The 25,296-nt window shown below is 34.6% G+C and overlaps 1 protein-coding gene across 8 annotated transcripts in view; it reads right to left on the minus strand.

The window, feature by feature from the left end:
- Window positions 1-25,296, minus strand: part of LOC127871517 (multiple epidermal growth factor-like domains protein 11) — a 177,800-nt gene that overhangs the window by 102,768 nt on the left and 49,736 nt on the right. The gene's annotated exons all lie outside the window — the stretch shown is intronic.

Here is a 25,296-nt window from a genome sequence, read left to right on the forward strand (position 1 = left end):
AACACCATAATGCTATAATGTGAGCGTAACACAATCAGGACACATCTACATTACTTTAAAGCGTGTTTAATACAATTATTGTGCCTTAAATGCGTAAACTTAGGCTTTATGTTTCCATAAAATAGAAAAGAAAAAGATTACAGAAGAGAAACCTGATCGCTGATCATTGTAAATAATGATGGGTAACCATTGAAATGCCTTCAATTCGATACCATATTATTTGTGTTTAATGGTGAATTCGTTAGAAAGACTTGTTTATCGAGTTTACTGACCATATCACCAGAAATATTTCCTACCATTGTATCCAGAAGACTCGTAAGTCGGGTTATATGGAACAGTGAAAACTACTGGAGATGACTCTGTTTTAGGGGACCCTGTGTCTGAAATGTATTAAGCAAATCTAGTGGAGTTTCTTTAATTACTTCGGTGGCAGTGTCCCTGGTTTTGGAAGTTAAACTCATGTGAAGCGGACCCTTTGAATGTTCATCATGCGTCCGTTCAATGGTAAATGCGTTTCTTTGGAGTATTTTCTACAATGTCGGTCTTTCTTCTAGGTTCACGTTTTGTCCCTAGAACATTCCGACTATACTTTTCATTTTGGTATAACTTAAGATATTTGTTCCAAGAAATTCATGCGTGCGATGCGCATATTTAATGATGTATCATGAAAACAATATCTAATTGTATGTAGTTGTAGTGTTTTCAGAAAAGTATCAGAGCGTCATGCCCGTTAAAGATGAGATTCAATTTTATCAAAATCCTGTTTTCTTTAAAATACAAAATCATATGTCCAAGCGAATTATACTAGCAGTCTCTTTATTTCAACTTTTGTTACCTGGTATCAATTTAGAGACGAATATATTCTTTTCAAAAAATTGAAATACAAAATATGTGTAGTTCACCTATAAGACAATTATTTCGCCTAAAAACACGCCGGTAGAAAACTGGTTTATGCCGCATTCAATAATGGTACAAACAACAGAAAACGTAGTAATTTTCTTGACCTTTATATCCTTTAATATCCAAAACAATGTTGAAGAAACATTAAAGAAACAGTAACAACAAAGTTAATGTCTGAGATAACCAGATAAAGATGTCTGTAATTTATCTTAAAAAATTAGTTGAAGAGAAGTCACTCTCTATAGATACTATTTTCCACAACATGTCATATTTGACGATGCTTCTTCAGCAGCTCGTCTTAGTTATCATACCATGAAAACATTCTTCACAAAGGCGACCTATGTAAAAGACCGAGCCAGTCCGATTGATATTGCTCGATTTTTCTACCGTACTCGGGAAATTTGAAGCTTAATCATTTGTTGTCGGCTATTTGTATGCCCCTTTACGACGAAAAGGGAGCTTTTAGTGATCGGACAGTCCGTCCGTCTGTCCGTCTGTCTGTCCGTCTGTCTTTCCGTCACACTTTGCGTTTATGTTTCGAAAAATGCTCATAACTTCTATGTCCCTTGAGATATAACCTTCATATTTGGTATGCATGTGTATATGGACAAGGCCTTTCCATACGCACAAAAATGTTCACCCCTGTGACCTTGACCTTGAATTTAGGGTCCGCGTTTAGGTTTCAAAATATGCGTTACAGTTTCGATAAATGCTCATAACTTCTATGTCCCTTGAGATATAACCTTCATATTTGGTATGCATGTGTATATGGACGAGGCCTTTCCATACGCACAAAAAATTTTACCCCTGTGACCTTTACCTTGAGCTTAGGGTCCGCGTATAGGTTTCGAAATCTGCGTTTAAGTTTAGAAAAATGCTCATAACTTCTATGTCCCTTGAGATATAACCTTCATATTTGGTATGCACGTGTATATGGACGGGGCCTTTCCATAGGCACACAAATTTTTACCCCTGTGACCTTGACCTAGAACTAAGGGTCCGCGTTTAGGTTTCGAAATTTGCGTTTAAGTTTCGAAAAATGCTCATAAATTCTATGTCCCTTGAGATATAACCTTCATATTTTGTATGCATGTGTATATAGACGAGGCCGTTCCATACGCACAAACATTTTTAACCATGTGACATTGACCTTGAACTTAGGGTCCGCGTTTAGGTTTCGAAATCTGCGTTTAAGTTTTGAAAAATGCTCATAACTTCTATGTCCCTTGAGATATTACCTTCATATTTGGTATGCATGTGTATATGGACGAGGCCTTTCTGTACGCATAAAAATTTTCATCCCTGTGACCTTGACCTTGAACTTAGGGTCCGCGTTTAGGTTTCGAAATCTGCGTTTAAGTTTCGAAAAATGCTCATAACTTCTATGTCCCTTGAGATATAACCTTCATATTTGGTATGCTGAGGCCTTTCCATACGCACACACATTTTTACCTCTGTGACCTTCACCTTGAACTTAGGGTCCGCGTTAAGGTTTCGAAATCTGTGTTTAGGTTTCGATAAATGCTTATAATTTATATTAAAGCGTTTATAGGTGGCATATGTCATCCTATGGTGACAGCTCTTTTTTATGCCCCCGAAGGAGGGCATATAGTGCTCGGACTGTCCGTCCGTCTGTCCGTCTTTCCGTCACACTTTGTGTTTATTTGTTATGAATTTGCTTAATCGGTTGCAAATGGTGCCTTAGGCTTTGTGAGTTTTGGATTTCAATGGTCTTTTAGCTCGAGTAATCAATATGAAATATATAAAGTGGAACTATTCTACTCACGTCGGCGTTCCGTTTCCGTGCCGTTTCCGTTAACGTGCAAATGTTAACGTTTTCGTACTACCCCATTTATTTTCATTGTCCCTTGACATATTGCTTTCATATTTTGCATATTTCTTTACCAACATCACCCTAACCTATAAACAAGAGCAGACAACTCTATCAAGCATTTTGTAATAATTATTGCCCCTTTTATACTTAGAATATGCATATTATTGATAAATCTATGTTAAAGTTTGCGTACTACCCCAAATATTTCCTATATCCTTTGACATATTGCTTTTATATGTTGCATACTTGTTTACCAACATGACCCCAACCTATAAATAAGAGCAGACCCCTGTATCAAGCATTTTGACATAATTATGGCCCCTTTTACTCTTAGATAATTGAACATTTTGCTTAAATTGCCTTAACTCTTTTATTTATTATCACATTTGATTCATACTTTGACAAAACAACACTTACCTGACATACCACAATGCACTTCACCCAAACAATACCCCACGCCCCTACCAAGAATCCCTTCCCCCCCGCAACCCCCCCCCCCAATTTTTTTTTCAAACATCATCTAATAATTTACCACACCCCACATTATACCCCCTCTCACCCCCCACACACACCCCTACCCCCTCATTTTTTTAAAACATCATCTAATAAATAACCACACCCCACATTATACCCCCCTCTCAGCCCCCCACCCACCCCCCTACCCCCACCCAAAAACATTTTTTTTCCTTTTTTATTTTTGAAAGCTCGTCTAATTAATGACCACACACCACATTATAGCCCATCTCACACCCCAATTTTTTTTCCATTTTTTATTTTTGAAAGATCGTCTAATAAATTATTGAATATTAACAATTTCCCCATGATGGCTTACGTTATACTGTCAAGCACTGGAATAGTCGAGCGCGCTGTCTTCTGACAGCTTTTGTTCAATATTGAAGATAGCAACTTGATATTTGGCATGCATGTGTATCTCATGCAGCTGATTATTTTGAGTGGTGAAAGGTGATGGTCATCCTTCAATGTCAAATGTCAAATATATGGCGTCTGTCCGTCCGAAAACTTTAACATTGGCCATAAAAAATTTTACTTTGAAGATAGCAACTTGATATTTGGCATGCATGTGTATCTCATGAAGCTGCACATTTTGTGTGGTGGAAGTTCAAGGTAAAGGTCATCCTTACAAGGTCAAAGGTAAAAAAAAATAATTCAAAGAGGCGTTCTTATGAAGCTGCACATTTTGATTGGTGGAAGTTCAAGGTCAAGGTCATCCTATAAGGTCAAGGTCATCCTTCATGGTCAAAAGTCAAACAAAATAAATCAAAGCGGCGTTCTCACGAAGCTGCACGTTTTGAGTGGTGGAAGTTCAAGGTCATCCTTTAAGGTCAAAGTCATCCTTCAAGGTCAAAGGTAAAAAAATATTCAAAGTTGCGTTCTCATTAAGCTGCACATTTTGAGTGGTGGAAGTTAAAGGTCAAAGTCATCCTTCAAGGTAAAGTTCATCCTTCAAGGTCATGGGTCAATTTTTTTTTCAAAGCGGCGTTATCATGAAGCTGCACACTTTAAGTGGTGGAAATTCAAGGTCAAGGTCATCCTTCAAGGTCAAGGTCATCCATCAAGGTCAAAGGTCCAAAAAATAATTCCAAGCGGCGTTCTCATAAAGCTGCACATTTTGAGTGGTGAAAGTTCAAGGTCAAGGTCATCCTTCAAGGTCGAAGCTAAATTTTTTTATCAAAGCGGAGCAATAGGGGGCATTGTGTTTCTGACGAACACATCTCTTGTTTAAATTAATTGTATATTCATATTTATGTCAATTTTCTGTAAAATGGCCTCTATATAATCGGAACACTTACTCAAAAAGCATGTTGATGCAGTTTTTTTTAAAGAGAAGTTTGTTTAATTCTAATCGGCATACCTCGCTGATTCTCATTGATAAAGGTTTAGGAAGGTAAGCTATAAATAGGACAGCATATTCTGGGAAAAAGATTTAATAATAGTTTTAATCAGTTATATTCAATCCATTATATGTTTATAGATCAATTAAATAACTATGCTTTTTCTGTATTATATTTGACATGTGTCGTGATTCTGTAAATAAATTGCGAATGAAAACGTGTATAATTAACGTTAAACGCGATCATGAGTGTAAAGAAAACGAATTATTTCAAACCTGCCATTTGTAAACGTTAAAGCGAGTATGGTATATAAACAGGATAATAGCCCCGTGCGAAATCTATGAAACTCGCTCTTGTGCGTGCTCTCTCATTTTGCATATTTAATAAACATTTCAAACAGAAATTACAGAGCCACATCAGTGCACACACTAGTTTTGATAATGCATTCGTTTGTTGGATATTGTTTTCTGTTTTAAACACATATTAGGTCATATCGCGGAGATTTAGTTACCCTCACCATGTGTTCATGGGCGAACTCACGTATTCAAGTCGTATTCGACTATGTGCTCATACCTACTTTCGGGAATCATCATGAAATTATTGCCGTACTTAACGAACAAACATGCCTAAGCTTATTGAATTAGAGAAAAAGCAATAATCAAAAGAGAAAAATTGTATGTTCATGCACATGGGCATGTGAAATCACGTCCGTACACATAACACCATTAACTTAGGAAAGAAAACAACGAAATATAAAGTTTGATACGATGAAATTAAAGAGCATGGTGTAATTAAAGCACACGTCAAGTTTTGAATATATCTGCTACGTAACGTAATGTTATAACCCACACACGTTTTACTGTTACATAACTTTTTTTTAAGATAAGTGATACAGAAAATACACGTCGATTATCTTTTTAAAGATTTCTTGTTATTATTTGATCGAGAATGAAACCCGCTGAATGGGTGAAGTTCCTCACGAGTACTACTTCCCCGTACCCCCCAATTATTCTTCGTACCCTACAGTTTTCATACCCATTTTTTTTCGTACCAAATTTTTTTTTCGTAACCAAATTATTTTTCCTGCCCGAATTTTTGTTCTTACCCAATTTTGTTTTCGTACCCAAATTTTTTTTCGTAACCAAATGTTTTCGTACCCAAATTATGTTGGCATAATTTGTGTACCCAAAATTTTCGTACCCATTTTTTTGTACCCAAAATTGTCGTACCCACATACACAAATGTGGTGATGTAGATATACTTAAATTGATGCTTTTATATCCATCCTCTTCAAAAGCATCGTCACACCAGTACTGTCAGAACTTTGATTTAAAATGGCATTTTCTCAATCATTAATAATCCAATTTTAATTGTTGGGTACGAAAGCTTTGCTGATATGAGCTTTGACTAAGGTTGTCAGGAAAAGTTAAAGTACCATGGTTGCACTGATTGCGTTCATTAATGCGTGATGATGTTAATGTAAATATAATGTTGTAATACGTACTCGCATTGTGAAAATAAAACCAATCGACATCACTTAGAAACAATTATACAGTTAGGCATAAGGACAGATGTGTGTCTCCAGTTGTTTTGCCTTTAAATAACAAGAGGACGCGTACTCACAATTTATACACAAATACGTAAAAGATATCTAAGAGAGGAGAATCTTTAGCATTAGGCAGTCTTTCAGCGAGAATTCAGCTTGACATTCTTGTTCGGCGTGCTTTGTCATCCAGCAGTCCGACAGCGTGTAATACGGCTACTGCAGTCTTCCAGCGAGTATTCGGCATAAAACAGTGCGGCAGTTAGGATCCATCATCGACCTTCGCTTTCATTATCAAACTGATTTATCAGCATGTAGCATATAACCAAGTGTACATAACGTTCAAGGTACTGGATGTGCGCTTCTTACCCCTAACGCAATATTTTTTACCAAACGTACAACTAACGCTGCATTTGAGTCAAATTATGTCTCAACATAGGATTTACACATGTTTGTTCTTGCCCTAAACACTTTGATCTTCAATCTTTGTTTATCATATTTATTTTCCAGGCGATTCTGAACAATGCACTCCTAATAAAACGAACCTCAATGGACTATTAGACAAATTGTATAATGTTAGGTGTGAAGTACTGTTCAGTGATATATGCGCTTGATTTGAACATAAACAATACTTATAAATTCGAATGTTTATTTTTCGGAATGGAGTATGTTCGGCAGTATATCAATAAGGAACGACGTATGCTATGTTTATTTTACTTCATAGGCACAAACAATATGTATCGACTCGCCTGCTTTAGATAGCGCAGAAATGACACAAGATACATTGAAAAATGAAATAAAAAATACGTAAACTATAATCATTAAACAATTGAATTGAAGTAGCAAAACGATAAGCCATATCATAATGAGAATTTAACTTGAGTAACATACATAAAGAGAACTATGTAACTATGTAATTGGTTTGCATAGCTTACAAAGCCCCATAAATTATTCGGAAATTAACACATGTATAAGCACAATAATTACTTAACCCGGTTCCTAACCACACAAACGTGGTGATTGATATCTTAGCCCTTCCGCATTGTCTAGTCAATCGCTAACTTTAACATTTGTGCATCAAGTGCTTTCATCGAAAAGTGAATGCTAATTTAATATAAATATGTTCCTATACTTGGTAATATAGACATTAACATAGGATTTCAAATGGTTGCATAATAAACACTTGCAGAGTATAATATAATCTAAGATTTATATATTTAAAAAACGCACCTTTCTTAACTGTACCGTATGTAAAGGTCTTAAATTGAATTTGACAATTTTGATTTTCCTCTGGAAAAGTATGGTCATTATATCGTTAGTTTTAATAGAAATTGTGCACTTTAAGTATTACACATATGTCTGTCGATTAAACACAAACAGACATTTACTTCAAGCAAATGCAACTATAATTATAATGATTTGTTAATCATTATAATATGTTCTTGTTTCCATTTGAAGACCTTCGTAGTCGTTTGTTTCTTGTAACCGTGGAGATATCGTGTCGTACTCATCTGATCTGAGTGATGACGGACTTGTAACTATCGTATTGTTATCCGTACCGGACTGCCTATGACAATATATACACTAAACACATACAATAAATACTTCAAAGAATAGCAACCAACTTAATGTAATCCATAATAAAGAAGCATGCATACCTCTTTCTCCTTTGCTTAATGTAAAATGTGGCAAGTACGATATTACACCCAACAGCAATCGCAAGGAACACTACTACTGCAACAAACGCACTTATTGGTATTCCTTTTGAATCTTTATCAGACATCGTGGGAAAGGTATGTGCTGCAAAAACAGAAATCCTTCATTAAATATTTCTGTTTTGAGTCAACAATAAACAAACATTTTCATTTACCGTAACATTAGAAAACGCCATAAGTTTGTCAATGATATTTGATAACGTGAAATGATTCTATAGTCCGCTATCAAATCTTATCGATTTTGGAAACTATAGACATAGCAATTCATAGATATCTGCTAGGTCTTCTCTAGATGTACAAATAAGAATGCAAAGCTATGCAATGGATCTTCGAACGTCACGCACAATTAGTATGTACTTATCACACATAGTTGTACGCTACATCTTCATATATAAATGCACAGCTATGCACCTGGTAATCAATAAAATGTTTTAATCAGAATGCATAGTTATGCGCTAGATTTTCATTAGATGTTCACATTACAATGTTTAGATATGTTCAATGCCTTCATCTAATGTTAAACTCAGACGGCATCAATATGCGACAGGTCTTCTTCAGATGTTCAAATCATAATATATAGCTATTCACAACGTATTTATCAGACGTTGATATAAGAATGTACATTTATTCGCTAGATAATCAACCATATCAATATGCTAACCAGAATGCATTTGTATTAAGTGGATTTACATCAACGTTTAAAAATAGAAAGTTTAGTAATGAAATATGTTGTCCATCATATGGTAGTATTTTCCAAGTATTCAGTAGATGTTCAAATGCATAGCTCTGTAAAGTGTCTTCATCAGAGTCGCAAATCATAATACATGTGGTTGTACTGCGTTTTCTTTAGATGTTCATATAAGTTACCACATGAATGCTCTAGATCTTCATTACATGTTTAAAACTGACTTCGTAGCTGATTACTAGTTTTTCGTCAGATACTCAACTCAGAATACAAAGCTATACCATGGGTTAACACAGATTTGCAAATCAGAATACTTATACAGTAGGTTTTGATGAGATTTTAAAATTGGAATACATAGATATGCAAAAGGTATTCATCAGATGTGCAAACCCGTAACACATAATGCTAAGCTATGCACTCGGCCTTCATAAGATTATTAATCAGAATGCATAGACATGCGCTGTGCCATCATCGATGTTCGTATAAGAATGCAACGCTACTAACAAGGTCCTCGTCAAATGATCATATCAAAATGCATTCTCAGTTCATTTCTCTAAAATGTTGCGTAGCGTTACCTAATTGTGTTCGCCTAATTTAAGACTTAAAACCAGGCGGCTATACAGAATTTTGTAAAATAAAGCCAACGTCAAATTAATTAAATTGGAGTCATGGTCATTGGAATCACAGCTGCAAGTTTTTAGAATTTCAAAAAAATGAATTGGTCTCCTGCCGCACGAATGAAAAACGAATAGAAATATGTTTTATTAATATGTTAAGGGCAAGCTGACTCTAAGGGAGTGCACAGTTGTGTGACATTTTATGATATGCATTCTTTAATCGATTAGATTATGGATCATTTATATGAATACATACATCATAAGTACCATAGGACATTGATAAATGGAGATGAACGAGATGCGAAACTTATTTTTGGAGAGATGCTTGCAAATATTAGGGATTCAACATGATGAAGCTACAGATAGCAGAGCAAACTGGAATAAATTGAAGGTATGGTTATTGTACATAATGCTAATTACTTGTATTGTGGTGCTCATTAACCCTTTTTGCAACTGACTATTATGATAGTAATTGTAATTACTACGCAGTAACTCATAATGCAAGTCTTGCCTACAAAAATCTTCGCTATTAAGTACTAGTGCGGTATTTTTTTTAAACAGACTATATTTACATGATGCAGGTTATTAAATTGTAAAATCACAACTTATGTCTTATATATGATGCTGTGTTATGCATTTGAAGGTACAACAACAGTATGTCTATGGTGATGCGCTTGATATTGAAGTTTGTCTCCCAGTTCAAAGAGCTAGCATGAACTGTTCAATCACAAGATTGCCTGCTAAGTCGGATACAATTGCCTAATGCGCTGCAACTATTGCATTACTGATTATCTCCACAAAAATAACGCCCCACACATGATCTAAGGGACACAATGATAAAACATCGACAATTTGTTTTATCAAGAAACAAATAACGTTAGACATTGCCTTTTATATAGAACTTTAACAAAAACACTGACAATTATAATAAAACAATCATTATTTTAATCATTTAACGTGGTTGTAATATTAAGGTTTTGAATAATTGCTGAATAGAATTGCGAACCTTGAAGACCTGTCTATGAATGCCCACTGTTGATTGAGTCATAACAAAGCCTTCCGCTTTTTTGTAAATAAATGCATGATTCTTTAAAACAAAATCCAGTGCACATCTACACCTGCTTATCAATATATGTTCATATGTAATGTTGTTCTGGAGCTGTCTGTGACACAAAATAATGACATCTTTTTCCTAAGTCAGCGTCTATAAATTCTACACAACTGAAAATTGTCATTTATACGTTTGTTGGAAGCAAACTTATACAAATAATTGATCAAATTGGTATAAAGAAAGTTTTTGAGTCTTACCATTCAGTTTAAATGAATCATCTGCTTTAAAAACAGTTATCATCTTAGATGTTTCTTTTTTTTCACTAGTTCGTTATTTATATTTATAGCAACAAATCCCATGACCATGACTCCATTTTCGAATTGGTGTTTTCTAAGAAATATACATGATTATATACCATTAAACTTATCGATGAGTATCACATGTTTTCAAAAAGGTCGTATAAAATTAAAGAATTTATAAACATTTGTATTTTTTAAATACATATTTAAAAACAATCCGTACGTGTACAAAATTCGCCTTCAAGTCTGAAACCTCCACGACACGGTGTTGAATACAAGGCACACGATCCATTGACGTTATTGCATTGTTCACAATGGCAGTCCATGGAACAGTTTTCCCCGTAATACCCAGGTGCGCATGCTAATACAGATAGAGTACAATTTATATAGCACATATTGACAGAAAGTTTGCTTAAATCAGCACAGTGTGTGGAACAGGTAAACTCTTTTGAACACCGAACGATTTGCACACATATAAGCTTGGAGCGACTTATTCTACTAAGCTTTATATACATGTATAAAGCACATGCAATATACATTGCACATAAAATGAGATTTGCTAGAAAGCAGTACAGTAGGCAGTGTAAACGGCACTATTTGATAGACGTGCGTGGCACAGGTGGGTCAACATATACGTTAGCACATTTGGTGAGTTTGGGTAGATTTGCGCCGAGTATATGAAAGCATATAATAAAACAAAATAATAAAATTACATAATCACTGTTAAGCATTTTATACCTGCGTCATAACCTTTAAGTATGTGTATGTTATTTTCGCACTTGCAAAAGGAAATATTTTATTTATTGTAATCGGTTTAGTTTTATTACCAATACTACAATTCTCATTTCTCCAGCCGTCTGCACACAGATTGTCTGAACAATGACCGTTGATATGGTTGCACAAAGCATTCTCCTTGCAACGGCATTGTGATTCGCACTTCTTTCCAAAGTATCCATGCTTGCATTCTGCATTTGTGAAACACGATACATGAAGTAAATAATACTTTTTTTGTGCTCAAATAGTATAAACATATAATTAAAACAAGCAAATGTGACTTTTAAGACATGATGCGCCTCATCAATTTAAATTAAAACTTACAAATTATGTCTTTAGCGCTTTACGATAGATCAAAAATACAGGTGTAGGAAAATTATCGTTCTTCATTTTGTACTATATTTCGAACTTAAATCGTGAATATAAGTATATGTTTTTTTTTGTAAATTCCAATAAATAACGATATTTTATTATTCCGTATTTCATTATAATGATATCTGTCAGAAAGTTTGAAGAACACAAATAACAGAACGAAAGGTAAAATACATATATACATATGAGACACACTGCTTTCTGTGGCCATTACGCCAAACAAACGTATTTCAACGCATGCGTTTCTGAAAACACAACAACAATTTTAATCGTACTGATACGTTTTTCATGAATGTGCTATCTGTCTGTGCATAACTGAAAAACATCCACTAACATCAACATATATTGAGAATTTGTGTTTGATGGTAACCGTCGATTTCTTAGTTCTCACTTATGTTTGGAGATATGCATCACATATTCGTAAACCTTGACTTTCAAACAACACATATGTGGACATGCACAACGGTTTACTTCAAGTGACAAAACAGTTTATGCTATCGATAATGCTACGCCAAAATGGGTTTAACATCAACTATATAACATATCATAGGATATATATAATAGTTTGATCCATTTCATACAAAATTATAGACGGACACAGATTTGAGAAGAGGATGCTGTGAAGATATGACGTATTTTTATTTTAAACTTCTACAAAGTAAATTTAATGTTAATGATATTAATTATTGGATATTTGTGATAATTAGAGATCTGACGTAATATAGGGTACATGTACAAATATAATAAAGTGATGTCCGCTTACGTTTTCTAGTTTTACTTTAATATATCATACGGTTGGCTTACAATCGCAACTTGCATGTTAAACGCATAAATGCAGTCTGATGCTTAAAACAAATGTTACAGTTTATGTCGCGTTAAACTGCTTACATGTTTTAGAAATAGTGATTTACTACATACCTGTATTACAGGTATTGCCTGTCCATCCTGGGGAACAATCGTTGTTAGAACAATGACCAGAAACATGGTCACAGGATGCGTGTTCTTGACAGTGGCAGGGGGATGAACAGTTCGATCCAAAATAACCGTATCTACAGGCTACAAAAGAAAAAAAATAAAACTTCCGTATCATACATTTAAAAAGTAAATAGTTATCTCTTAAAAAAGCTGTGCAAATCTACGTATACCAAATTGGATTCTTTCGTCGGTTATACCTACTAATGTATAAAAGTTTGTTGGCTAACAGATCGCGAATTGTTAGTGGAACATTTTTTCTATGTTTATTTTAGAAATAACTAGTACTTATAATAAGGGGTTAGAACTATTTGTTTCTTCTTTGTGAAATCTAGGTAAAAAGAACACACTTACTTTTATTTACTGAATTTAATTGTGCTTCAGAAATGTGTTATTATGTTGCGCTGGTGCATATGGGGCCCGAGAATTGCAAGTAAATCAAGCAAACCTTAGTGATAGTGTTCAATTTTAATTTTCGATCAATAAACTTACATCGAGATGGGACCTATCAGATCAGATGGCAGGCTCAAAAACTATAACAGTTTGAAAGGTATTTTTAAAATGTTTAAACATGACAACGTTATTCTCTGAGTCGAATTTTTGATTGTATAAATATACAATTTCGAACATACTTCGAACTTCTATTCAGGTCGGAACAGTTTAAAGCAAAATAATTGGATTCTTGTACTGGTAATCTACCCCGCTACACCGTCGATTTTAGAACAGCTTCCAGTACCTTTATTCCATGATGAGAATCTCTATAAAGTCATATCGATAAGCAGTTTGTTTTAAAGTAGCTTGGCTCATATGCTGGGAATTGAACGCGATATTATTTTAGCATCCTTAATTCCGGCTATGTTTCGCATTGTCTCAACATCAAAAACAAGTATAAATCTTATTGCGAAACACAAAACACTTTACCATACCTATTCTGCAGTTGTCTGAAATCCAACCAGGTGCGCATAGATTGTTAGAACAGTTGCCGAATATGTGATGACACGGCTCCTTGTGTTGACAGTGGCATTCAGACGAGCAATTAATTCCATAAAATCCGTATTCGCATGCTGATGTTTAATAATTTGCAGAACAAAAAAAAATGCAATAATATTTCCTATAAGTTTATGTAACACACAATAAATGTCACTGTACATTTTGGTATTCATGTTTAAACAAAATAGCTTAATGCATACATTTTCACACAGACGGTGTCAAAATGTGTTGCACTTAATCCTATAGACACTGGAAGATATACTATGTATTTGATTATCGCTTATACATATAAATAACCCCTAATAAATACAGAGTAAATTATTGTGATGTGAAGTTGTACATAAGTTATGCGCAAAACACTATGCGCACTCAAAATAACATATTTGAGATCAAGGACACCTCGAGTATACGCTACCTGAACTGCAGTTATCACCAGTCCATCCTGCTGCACACTGATTATTTTGACAGCTGCCATTCACGTGATTGCAAGTCGTATCGTCTTGACAGTGACATTGGGAAGAGCAACTACTGCCGAACCAGCCGATATCACAAGCTGCATTATGTGCACACATGGATAAATCACGTATCTTAACTTACAATGCTAAATAAGGTAAGGCAAGTATACAAATATGCTGGACTCGCGATACACATTTATATTTATATATATTAAATATAAGCCCTATTTCGTATTGAACGGTTTCCTATATTCTATATTAGCATTGTTAATTACAAGTATGCTTTATGTTTGCACGATGTAGTGCAATCTGTGGAAAAAAAAAACGAAACATAAAATGCGCGTATTATATAACTATCGATAATGTGTGAGATAAGTTCATGTTCCGTTAAAAAACAGGGGACCCGCACAAATTGATTTAATTACGTAAAAGGAAAGTAGTTTTTTAAAACGTATCTTAATATGTTAGGTGGTTATATGATACCGACATTAAATAATCTTAAAGCTGTTACCATACACTGAACATTTTTTAAATGACCAAGTGCATATAAGCTACATGACAAAAATACAACATACATATAAAAAGAGTTCAAAAGTCCACAAAGCGCTCACCAGAGACCATAAGAAATTAAATTGATCTTAATAATAATTGCTAACAAGATTTCACTACAGTTGTCTAGTGGCAGTCATTTTTTCAATGAGATGAGCTATTTTCGAACTATACCGATAAATACCTCATACAAATATGCGTATTGGTGTCTTTTAAATTGGACTAAAAACGTGAATTCAAACATGTTCACCAGGTTCAAATTCAAAAATAGGCATACTTTTATAAGAACCACTAACCCAGCCCTATGGCGGCGATTTTCTTCAAGAATGTTTGAAAGCTTTGACCAAATGTTATGGAGATTGGGCTATACATTTTGCATGTAGAGTGTTTACTATATAAATATTGACGATGCACGTCGTGGAACGAACAAGTGACATAACGCGATAAAAAAAGCACTACAAGGGCACGTTATATCCAGGCGTGCTAAAAACAACAAAGTTTAATATTCCCCAGCAAGAGAGAAACATGAAAATAGCAAACACGAAAGAATCCTCATTGGCAAACTGAGTGGCATATAACATGAAACAAATACAAGCGCACAACAAAGAATAAAATTGGGATGACCGTATATATTTGTTTGATAAAAGTGGGAAAATACCAATACATATGACGGGTCTTCGTGATTATAATGAAAATGGAACCAAACAAGTTTAGCTCGGCTTCGCTCCTATTTAAATGTCTATTTATCTATACGTATTACAACTGTAATGAAATAGCATTGCTAGTTGAACTCGAAAACTTCGTGTTAACCTCTAAAGTAATGGGTTGATACTAAAACATATTTAAGTAGTTTAATAATGTTTGCTGATATACATCTCGAGTCATAAATTACCTTTGCTGCAATTATCCATTGTCCAGCCTGCATAACACTGATTGTCAGAACAGTTGCCAAATACGTGATCACATAGGCTGCCATGCTGACAGTGACACTTCGCAGCGCAATTCATTCCATAGAACCCTACGGGACAACCTGTGGCACAAGTATAACAATAACAAACTTGCATACATGTAATTCTAATAAGAATCGTACCTGCAGTAACACTATTGTTATAAAATGCAAACATAGTCCTAAACAGTATAATTTACAATAAAATGGCTCTTTAACTTCACCGTGTTACATTTTATCAACATACACATATCATATTCATGTATGTTTTATTAACGTCAAACAAATTAAAGAGAGTGAGTTGATTTTCTAACAAAACACTGGACACCACTACAGCGTTGTACTTGTACCAGAAAGACGTCAACTTTACTTTACCTAAATGTATATCGTCAATTGAAGAGTATTAACCGCTTTCTCGTATTCATTTATGTAACCATGTTATGTTGTGCAGCACTAACACCATTTCAAATTCAACAATCATAATTAAATGATTAAATTATTGTTCTGAGTGATCGCATCAAAATAATAACACTGTCCTGTTCGATTCAACGGTAGTAAGAAATTTCCGCTTGAAATCATCATTTTGGAGTTTCTTCTGGTTCAAAAGTTTGCGGTTGACAGCGCCTACACATAAATTAAACTCTCTGTTGACTAAAAGAAGTCGTATGCGAGCAATCGATTATAATTTTTGTTCAGATTACACACATAGAAACAAGCAAAGCCTTATTATTCATATTCTTTAAAGAAGATTCCAATTTAGGATAAATATTGACATACACAACAGTATTATTGCCTAGTAAAATAACTTAACTACGTTCTGCACAGTATACATTTAATTTAAAGATTCAGAAAATAAATCTAGAAGATACTTACTGAAAAAGTAAAATGTGAACCAAACATTATCACAGAGCAGTATTCCTTTATGAATATCATGAATGCACCGTATTTCCAGTGTAAATTGATAATAAATGTGTAGTAATATGTAGTCGTATATGGGTATGTTCACATATCATGAAAATAAACATAAGTTACAAAAAGCTACATGTTTGCAAACTAAACATTAATTTTAAATAAGAACAGTCTGTTTTATTTTAACAATAGTGCGTAACCGAAAATCGTCCACTAATATCAACCGATATTGAGAAGCTGTGTTTGGTGGTAACCATCGATTTCTAAGTTATCACTAATGTTTGGAGATATGAATCACATATTGGTCAAACTTTGACTTTCAAACAATGGGGCTTCAAGTGACAATACATTGTTTGCTATCGATTAAGCTACATCCACAGGGGTTTAACATCAACTATGTTAAATATCACAGGATATATACTATAGTTCGTGTCATTTCATTTTAAATTATAGACAGACACCGATTTGAGAAGAGGGTGCTGTCAAGATATGACGCATTTGTATTTAAGACTTAAACAAAGTAAATGAACTTTTGATTATATTAATTATTGGATATTTGTGATAATTAGAGATCTTACGTTATAAAGAGTACATGTAAAAATATAATAAAGTGATATGCGCTTACGTTTTCTATTTTTACTTTAATATATCATACGGTTGGCTTACAATCGCAACTTGCATGTAAAACGCATAAATGCAGTCTGTTGCTTAAAATATATGTTACAGTTTAAGTCGCGTTAAACAGCTTAATACATGTTTTAGAAATAGTGATTTCCTACATACTTGTATAACAGTTATTGCCTGTCCATCCCGGGGAACAATCGTTGTCAGAACAATGACCAGAAACATGGTCACAAGATGCGTGTTCTTGACAGTGGCAGGGAGATGAACAGTTCGATCCAAAATAACCGTATCCACAGGCTACAAAAGAAAAATATAAAACTTCCGTATCATACATTAAAAAAGTAAATAGTTATCTCTTAAAAAGGCTGTGCAAATGTACGTATACCAAATTGGATTCTTTCGTCGGTTATACCTACTCATGTATACAAGTTGTTGGCTTAAAAATCGCACATTTTGTCAATGGTTACTGGAAATTACGAGTACTTATAAAAAGGGGTAGAACTATTTGTTTCTACTTTCTGAAATCTTGTTCAAAACGACAAAATTAGTTTTATTTACTTAATTTAATTGTGCTTCAGAAAGGTGTTATTATGGTGTGCTGGTGCATATACGACACGGGAATAATTTAATTGGAAATAAATCAAGCAAACCTTACTGATAGTGTTCAATTTAAATTTTCGATCAATACACTTACATCGATAATGGGACATATCAGATCAGATGGTAGACTCAAATACTGTACAGTTTCAAAGGTATCTTTAAAAAGTTTAATAATGACATTGTATTTCTCTGAGTCGAATTATTGATTGTAAAAATATACAAGTTCGAACATACTTAGATCTTCAATACAGTTCGGAACAGTTTAAAGCTAACTAATTGGATTCTTGTACTGGAAATCCACCCCGCTTCACAGTCGATTTTAGAACAGCTTCCAGTACCTTGGTTCTATGATTAACGATCTCTATAAAGCCATATCGATAAACAGTTTGTTTTAAAGTAGCCTGGCTCATATGCTGAGGATTGAACGCGATATTATTTTAGCGTCATTGATTCCGGTGATGTTTCGCATTGTCTCAACATCAAAAACAAGTATAAATCTTATTGCGAAACACAAAACACTTTACCATACCTATGCTGCAGTTGTCTGAAATCCAACCAGGTGCGCATAGATTGTTAGAACAGTTGCCGAATATGTGATGACATGGCTCCTTGTGTTGACAGTGACATTCAGACGAGCAATTAATTCCATAAAATCCGTATTCGCATGCTGATGTAAAATTATTTGCAGAACAACAAAAAAATGCAATAATATTTCCTATAAGTTTATGTAACACACAATAAATGTCACTGTACATTTTGGTATTCATGTTTAAACAAAATAGCTTAATGCATACATTTTCACACAGACGGTGTCAAAATGTGTTGCACTTAATCCTATATACACTGGAAGATATACTATGTATTTGCTTACCGTTTATACATATAAATGACCCCTAACAAATACAGAGTGTTGTGTTGTGAAGTTGTACAGAATTTATGCGCAAAACACTATGCGCACTCAAAATAACATATTTGAGATCAAGGACACCTCGAGTATACGCTACCTGAACTGCAGTTATCACCAGTCCATCCTGCTGCACACTGATTGTTTTGACAGCTGCCATTTATGTGATTGCAAGTCGTGTCGTCTTGACAGTGACATTGGGAAGAGCAATTACTGCCGAACCAGCCGATATCACAAGCTGCATTATGTGCACACATGGATAAATCACGTATCTAAACTTACAATGCTAAATAAGATAAGGCAAGTATACAAATATGTTGGAATCGCGATACACATTTATATTTATATATATTAAATATAAGCCCTATTTCGTATTGAACGGTTTCCTATAAACTATATTACCCGTGTTAAGTACAAGTATGCTTTATGTTTGCACGATGGAGTGCAATCTGTGGAAAAATAAACGAAACATAAAATGCGCGGATATCGTGCATTATCTAACTATCGATAATGTGTGAGATTAGTTAATGTTCCTTACAAAAGAAGGGGGACCCGCACAAATTGATGTTATTACGTAAAAGGAAAGTAGTTGTTTTAAACGTATCTTAATATGTTAGGTGGTTATATGATACCGACACTCAATAATCTTAAAGCTTTTACCATACACTGAACATTTTTTAAATGACCAAGTGCATTTTAAGCTACATGACAAAAATACAACATACATATAAAAAGAGTTCAAAAGTCCACAAAGCGCTCACCGGAGACCATAAGAAATTAAATTGATCTTAATAATAATTGCTAACAAGATTTCACTACAGTTGGCTAGTGGCAGTCATGTTTTCAATGAGATGAGCTATTTTCGAACTATACCGATAAATACCTCATACAAATATGCGTATTGGTGTCTTTTAAATTGGACTAAAACGTGAATTCAAACGTGTTCACCAGGTTCAAATTCAAAAATAGGCATACTTTAATAAGAACCACTAACCCAGCCCTATGGCGGCCATTTTCTTCAAGAATGTTTGAAAGCTTTGACCAAATGTTATGTGGATTGGGCTATACATTTTGCATGTAGAGTGTTCACTATATAAATATTGACGATGCACGTCGTGGAACGAACAAGTGACATAACGCGATAAAAAAGCACTACAAGGGCACGTTATATCCAGGCGTGCTAAAAACAACAAAGTTTAATATTCCCCAGCAAGAGAGAAACCTGAAAAAAGCAAACATGAAAGAATCTTCATTGGCAAACTGAGTGGCATATAACATGAAACAAATACAAGCGCACAACAAAGAATAAAATTGGGATACCCGTATATGTTTGTTTGATAAACGTGGTAAAATACCAATACATATGACGGCTCTTCGTGATTATATTAAAAATGGAACCAAACAAGTTTAGCTCGCTTCGCTCCTATTTAAATGTCTTCTCGGCTTCGTATAATATTTTCAATAGCCCGGCAGTGTCACTCGTACGTACTCGCTCGGAGGTGCTTTTCACAAATAGCAGTAATTGATTTGTAACCTGACACACATATTAAATAAATCACAAGCCTTGGTACACACCTAGTATTCTATATGTTTGACATGTTTGAATATCGTTCAAATTTAACAATAAAGTACAAGTTATACTGGCGACCTGAAAGTAATTTGTATCTTGCTTTGTTAACAAAGTAGTCGATAAATAGATATCATGTCAAAAAAGCGCAGTTGCTTTGAAATTACAAGTAAGGACAATACGATCACTGAACTATTATTTTTTCTGAAGTTCGTATTCGCGCGTTTTATAAGCACAAAATAATATGAACAAATCTATAATCGACAGCAAATACTAAATCAAAGCGCTGTATGCGCTGAAGGCCTTGGGCTAGATTTAGTGTGACGTAAAATGCATTTAGGATGTTTTGTCCAAAGTTCTCCCTTTGTCCGAATATATGCGGATTTACCCTAGCGGTTGAGTGCAGAAGCTCAGAGACTGTAAGAAAAGACAATATTTTTGTATTTACTACAGTGTACATAGACGGTGGAGGACTACACAATACTGGTTTTGGGAACGATAACCTTTTGTTCAACTCTACAGATCTGGTAGGTTCGTCTACATAGGCGGTGAAGATATACAACAACAACATGGCCGCAAAAAAAATGTTATTGTTGGCGGCAAATAAATCACTTTAAATACCCTAAAAAAGCTTAATATAACATAATTAACAGATCAGGAAAACACTCATACTTCCTTTGTAATGTGTATACAACAGAAAATCCACTTAAGCCTAAGTCTCACTATTGCCGGTAGAGCCCCGGTCCAACCCGGTTTGCGAACGCCGGTCGACCGGCGTAAACCGAGATCATTCGTAGACATTTTTAACCCGGTCACACTATTTTCCAGTGTCGCCCCGGTTGAAGCCGGTCAAAAGCCCGGAAGTGTCCCGGTCAACCCGGACGGGCTACGGTTTACCCCGGTGAAGCCCCGACAGAGCCCCGGTTGTCGCCTGTAGTGCCCTGGTTGAACATCGGTGAAAGCCGGCAGCGTTCCGGCATCCGGTTGTCGCCGGTAGTGCCCCGGTTGTACCCCTGTGAAAGCCGTCAGTGTCCCGACAGAGCCCCGTATACCATAACACCGCCGGCACTCAACGGGGTTATACAGGCATCAGACCCTAGCAGAGCTACGGCAACGACCCGGTTTCAACCCGGTCGTCGCCAGTAATGCCCCGGCGGAGCCCCCGTGAATACCGGTGGCGTCCCGGCAGAGCACCGGTTTACTTATGTACCGTAGCTATACCGGGACTCTACCGACATTCACCGGGACTCCATAGCTCTGCCGGGGTCTGTATGGGCCCCGATGGAGCTACGGTGCCATCCCGGTTGTTCCCGGTGCCGTCCCGGTTAATCCCGGTGCCGCGCCGGTCGTTGCCGATCCTTCTCGATGACTCCCGGTTCATCCCGGAGGTATTAAACATTGTAATACTTTCCCGGTGGAGCCCCGGTTTTCACCGGTTCATCCCGGTCGTCCCCGGTGGAGCCCCGGCATCATAGTGAGACTGGGCCTTTACACTGATTAAGAACGGTGTACAGATAATGTTCGTTGTCTCACGTAGAACATTTCGCGCTCGATTTTCGCGCTCGATCTGCGCAATGAAATACCATATCCAGTCACTTTGTATATTTCCGAGAATGATCATGAATATTTGCTGTTGTTTTTTCATTTTCTTTTTTCTTGAATGTCTCGTTAACGGAAAATAAAATAACAATATCTTTAAATATGTTAATAAAAACCTAATGTAATGTCTTAAAAAATGTATCAGAAAAAAATTCTTCTAACTGTCTTCGTAGACACTCGTATCTTTTCGGCCTAGACCGTCAAGTGAGGGACTTATTCTCGCATGAATATGAATGTCGTAGCCAATGTAATGTTATAAAGTGATGTTCTGTATTTGAGATTTGCGAATAACTACTTTCATTGCGCATTAATTAAGGGGTAAATTGGAGTTTTGGGACTTTGGTTTTTGGCACCCACCAATTCCGATAGGCTGTGAAATTGGTATTGATACTATGGCATTGGGGCAACGCCCCATGCCAAAACACCCCTTTTCTACTTTTATTTATAACACCGTTTATGTACATTTTCTTAAAAAGAAAAGCGTTATGCGCACTAAACTTGTAACAAACGTGTATATAAATTCCAAAAAATGATGCTTTAAGATGGATTTTATTCGTATATAAATAGTGTTTATCGTTTAAATAGTTAGTGTATCAGTACGAATTAGTTAGTGTGCACATATCAGTTCAGGATGTTAGACGTTACCCCTATGAATTGAGATTTTAATGTTCTGGACAGCAACTTCCGGAGGTTGTATTGTTGATGGGAATCAGCATTTGTGGAATCATTTGGAACTTTTGGATTTTGAGAATTACAAGATGGTATGATGCTGATATGTCGGTTCTGGACTCATTTGAAGAACGTATTGATTGGCACGAATTTAGATAAATAAAGTACGATTAACGATTTATTTATGGGTTATACTCGTGTTTGAACCTAACAAAAATCAGTATCGAATGAGACTCTTTTGTAAACAACATGTTTTTGTGATAAAATTTTATGTTAAATGTTTGACAAAAATAAATGAACATATGTACATGTTTCATTTTTATTTAGACAGGATTTGTTTCCTAACACAATTAGAAATTTTTTTTTTCTGACTAATGGATTTTGAGTCACTAATTTGCGAATCCAATATAAATTAAAAACACTTGCGACCTACTTAAGGGGTGTTGCGGCAGTTTAATTAACCGATAATATATTTATAGCAACACCGATGGTGCTATTATCACAACTCAATATGTTTGTTATCAGTATCATCAGAAATTACCGAGTTGGTTCATAATTTAATTGTCAGTGGTTCGATCCCAGGTGGGGTTAACTTTTTTTATTTCTTTAATTACACACTGGAGCTTTTTACTCATGTCGCTTAAATTTATCAATTTAAAGCATTTAATCACAAACTTCAATACAAGCCGAAATCTGTGAACAAGTACATGTAAGTTATTAATGATTAAGGTCGAGTTTTATACTGTATAGTATTATGTTTGTGATTAAATATTTTTTTTATTAATGTCTTTTGGTACGCTGTTGTGATCCAAGTTAAGATTGTAAACAATTTCTAATGTTTATGATATTTCTAACAATCTATGTACCGGTACTTGGATTTTGCCTAATTGATGTATTTTTTATAAATTTGACGTAGACGGTAGGGATAGTTAAAACAAAAAACCTCGATTTAACGATTTAAAGTGCGCTGACCCAATTTTTATTTGTGTTTTAAGATGACAACACGTTTATGAACATATTTGAGCAGTTTTATAGAATTGTATTTGACAGATTTTTTAAAATTACATTTTGGTGTTAAAAATAGTAAACAATTGATGTTTTTTGGGGTGACATAAAAATAAAAAAATATATTTTAATTTATTTGTAACTCGTGTTCTCCATTTTTTGGCATTGTGTTGTTTAATTAAATGGCATTTTGTGTATATCAGCTTATATAATATCTATATGTTGTCTATTTCATAGGTTATTAATTGGTTTAAAGCAATTTGAGATTTTCCAGTTTAAATAAAACAGTACATGTTATAAAATGGTGAATAAAATAAAAACAAGGCCGGTGACCCTATATTTTTATTTCATTTTTCAAATAGTATTGGTATGTAGTACTTGAATATCAATTTTGAACAACATCTATTTGGTGGAAAAAAATCAGCAAAACTGCAGCAACACCCCTTAATAGTGCCATATGACGTCACAGAAAAGGTTGGAGGCTGCGAAGCTTTATCCTCAGACATGTTAAAGAAGATTACACTGACTTGTCATGGGTTTATTTCGACAATGGACGGCTGATAATGGAATCAAGTTAATTATGCTTTTCATGTACGATTTCTTTTATAACTAAAAAAATTGAACTTTTTCAGTGTCTAACAGTGTAATATTTTCGTTTTGTCGATATGTTACAGTTACAAACCCATGTCTAACTTCTTATTAAAAAGTGTAATTGGGAATTCTCTTTTTTATCGGAAAGTTAACTATATAATTTTATTTCGAGTTATTTAACATTAGTTGTGAATAGTACATAACAGTCAAGTTTATACAATTTTTCATGTGTCACATAGTAAACTGATCATACGTGTATAATGACAACAGGTGAGCAAATTTTAATTATGCAATTACACAATTTCATTGTGCCTGTTTCTAGTCATAAATATCAAAATTTAAAACATCGTAAATAAACATCACTGTCTAAAATAAATATATGTATCTATTCTTCATGATTTTACATATTCATAATTCAAAAAGATGATAATTATTAATTCTTTGCAAGTGTGTAGGTTCTATGCAGTGTTACTTTCGTTTTACTCATACAATTTTCTCCTATATTTTATATATTAATTCGAATGTGTTACATCGATCAATGAACTTAATTATATTAAAAAAATATCAAACAAACATTAGTAAATGAATAAAACATTACGTTTGGCATAAGCTATATGAATCAAAACTGGGATTATCCTCAAATAATGACTATCACATGAGTGAAAAGCATTATTCGAATTTAAAACTCGAATTTCAACTAAGTGTGGTTCAGTCCGATAATTATTTTGCATTTGTAATGTTTGTGTAAGATCCCAAACATATTGTACGCGTCATTATTACATGTATTACCATCTAAGACTTTTAACAATATATTCAGACGTCTGTATGGTTTTTTAAACTATTGAGTGTAATATTTATAATTCGAAATGAAGCGAGTAGTACTAAATATAAATTACCGCAAATTGTTTTACAAGTAACCATACATATGAATTAGAAAACAATCTAATTAAGTTACTTATTTTTTACACGTATATAACATATTGTTTTTGAATATATTGCACGAGGAAACGGTCTAGTGTAACAACGTGTACATTGCTTTTACATTGATTTTACATCAAAATAGTACATCTATCGGCCTTCAGAGATTTTTAACGTTTTTTTTGTTATATGTTAATCTTTGATACAAGGTGTATGATTTGAACAAGCTTTGTAGAGAAATTATAGATGGTGCTTGGTACCAAATATGAAAGTGGTGGGCATTGCGGTTTTAGATATGACTATTAAAAAAGGATTTTCTTATTTTAGCTTTTGTCAAACTGGTGACCACCGGGGC

Source organism: Dreissena polymorpha, chromosome 3, assembly GCF_020536995.1.
Source record: "Dreissena polymorpha isolate Duluth1 chromosome 3, UMN_Dpol_1.0, whole genome shotgun sequence".
Lineage (NCBI taxonomy): Eukaryota > Metazoa > Mollusca > Bivalvia > Myida > Dreissenidae > Dreissena > Dreissena polymorpha.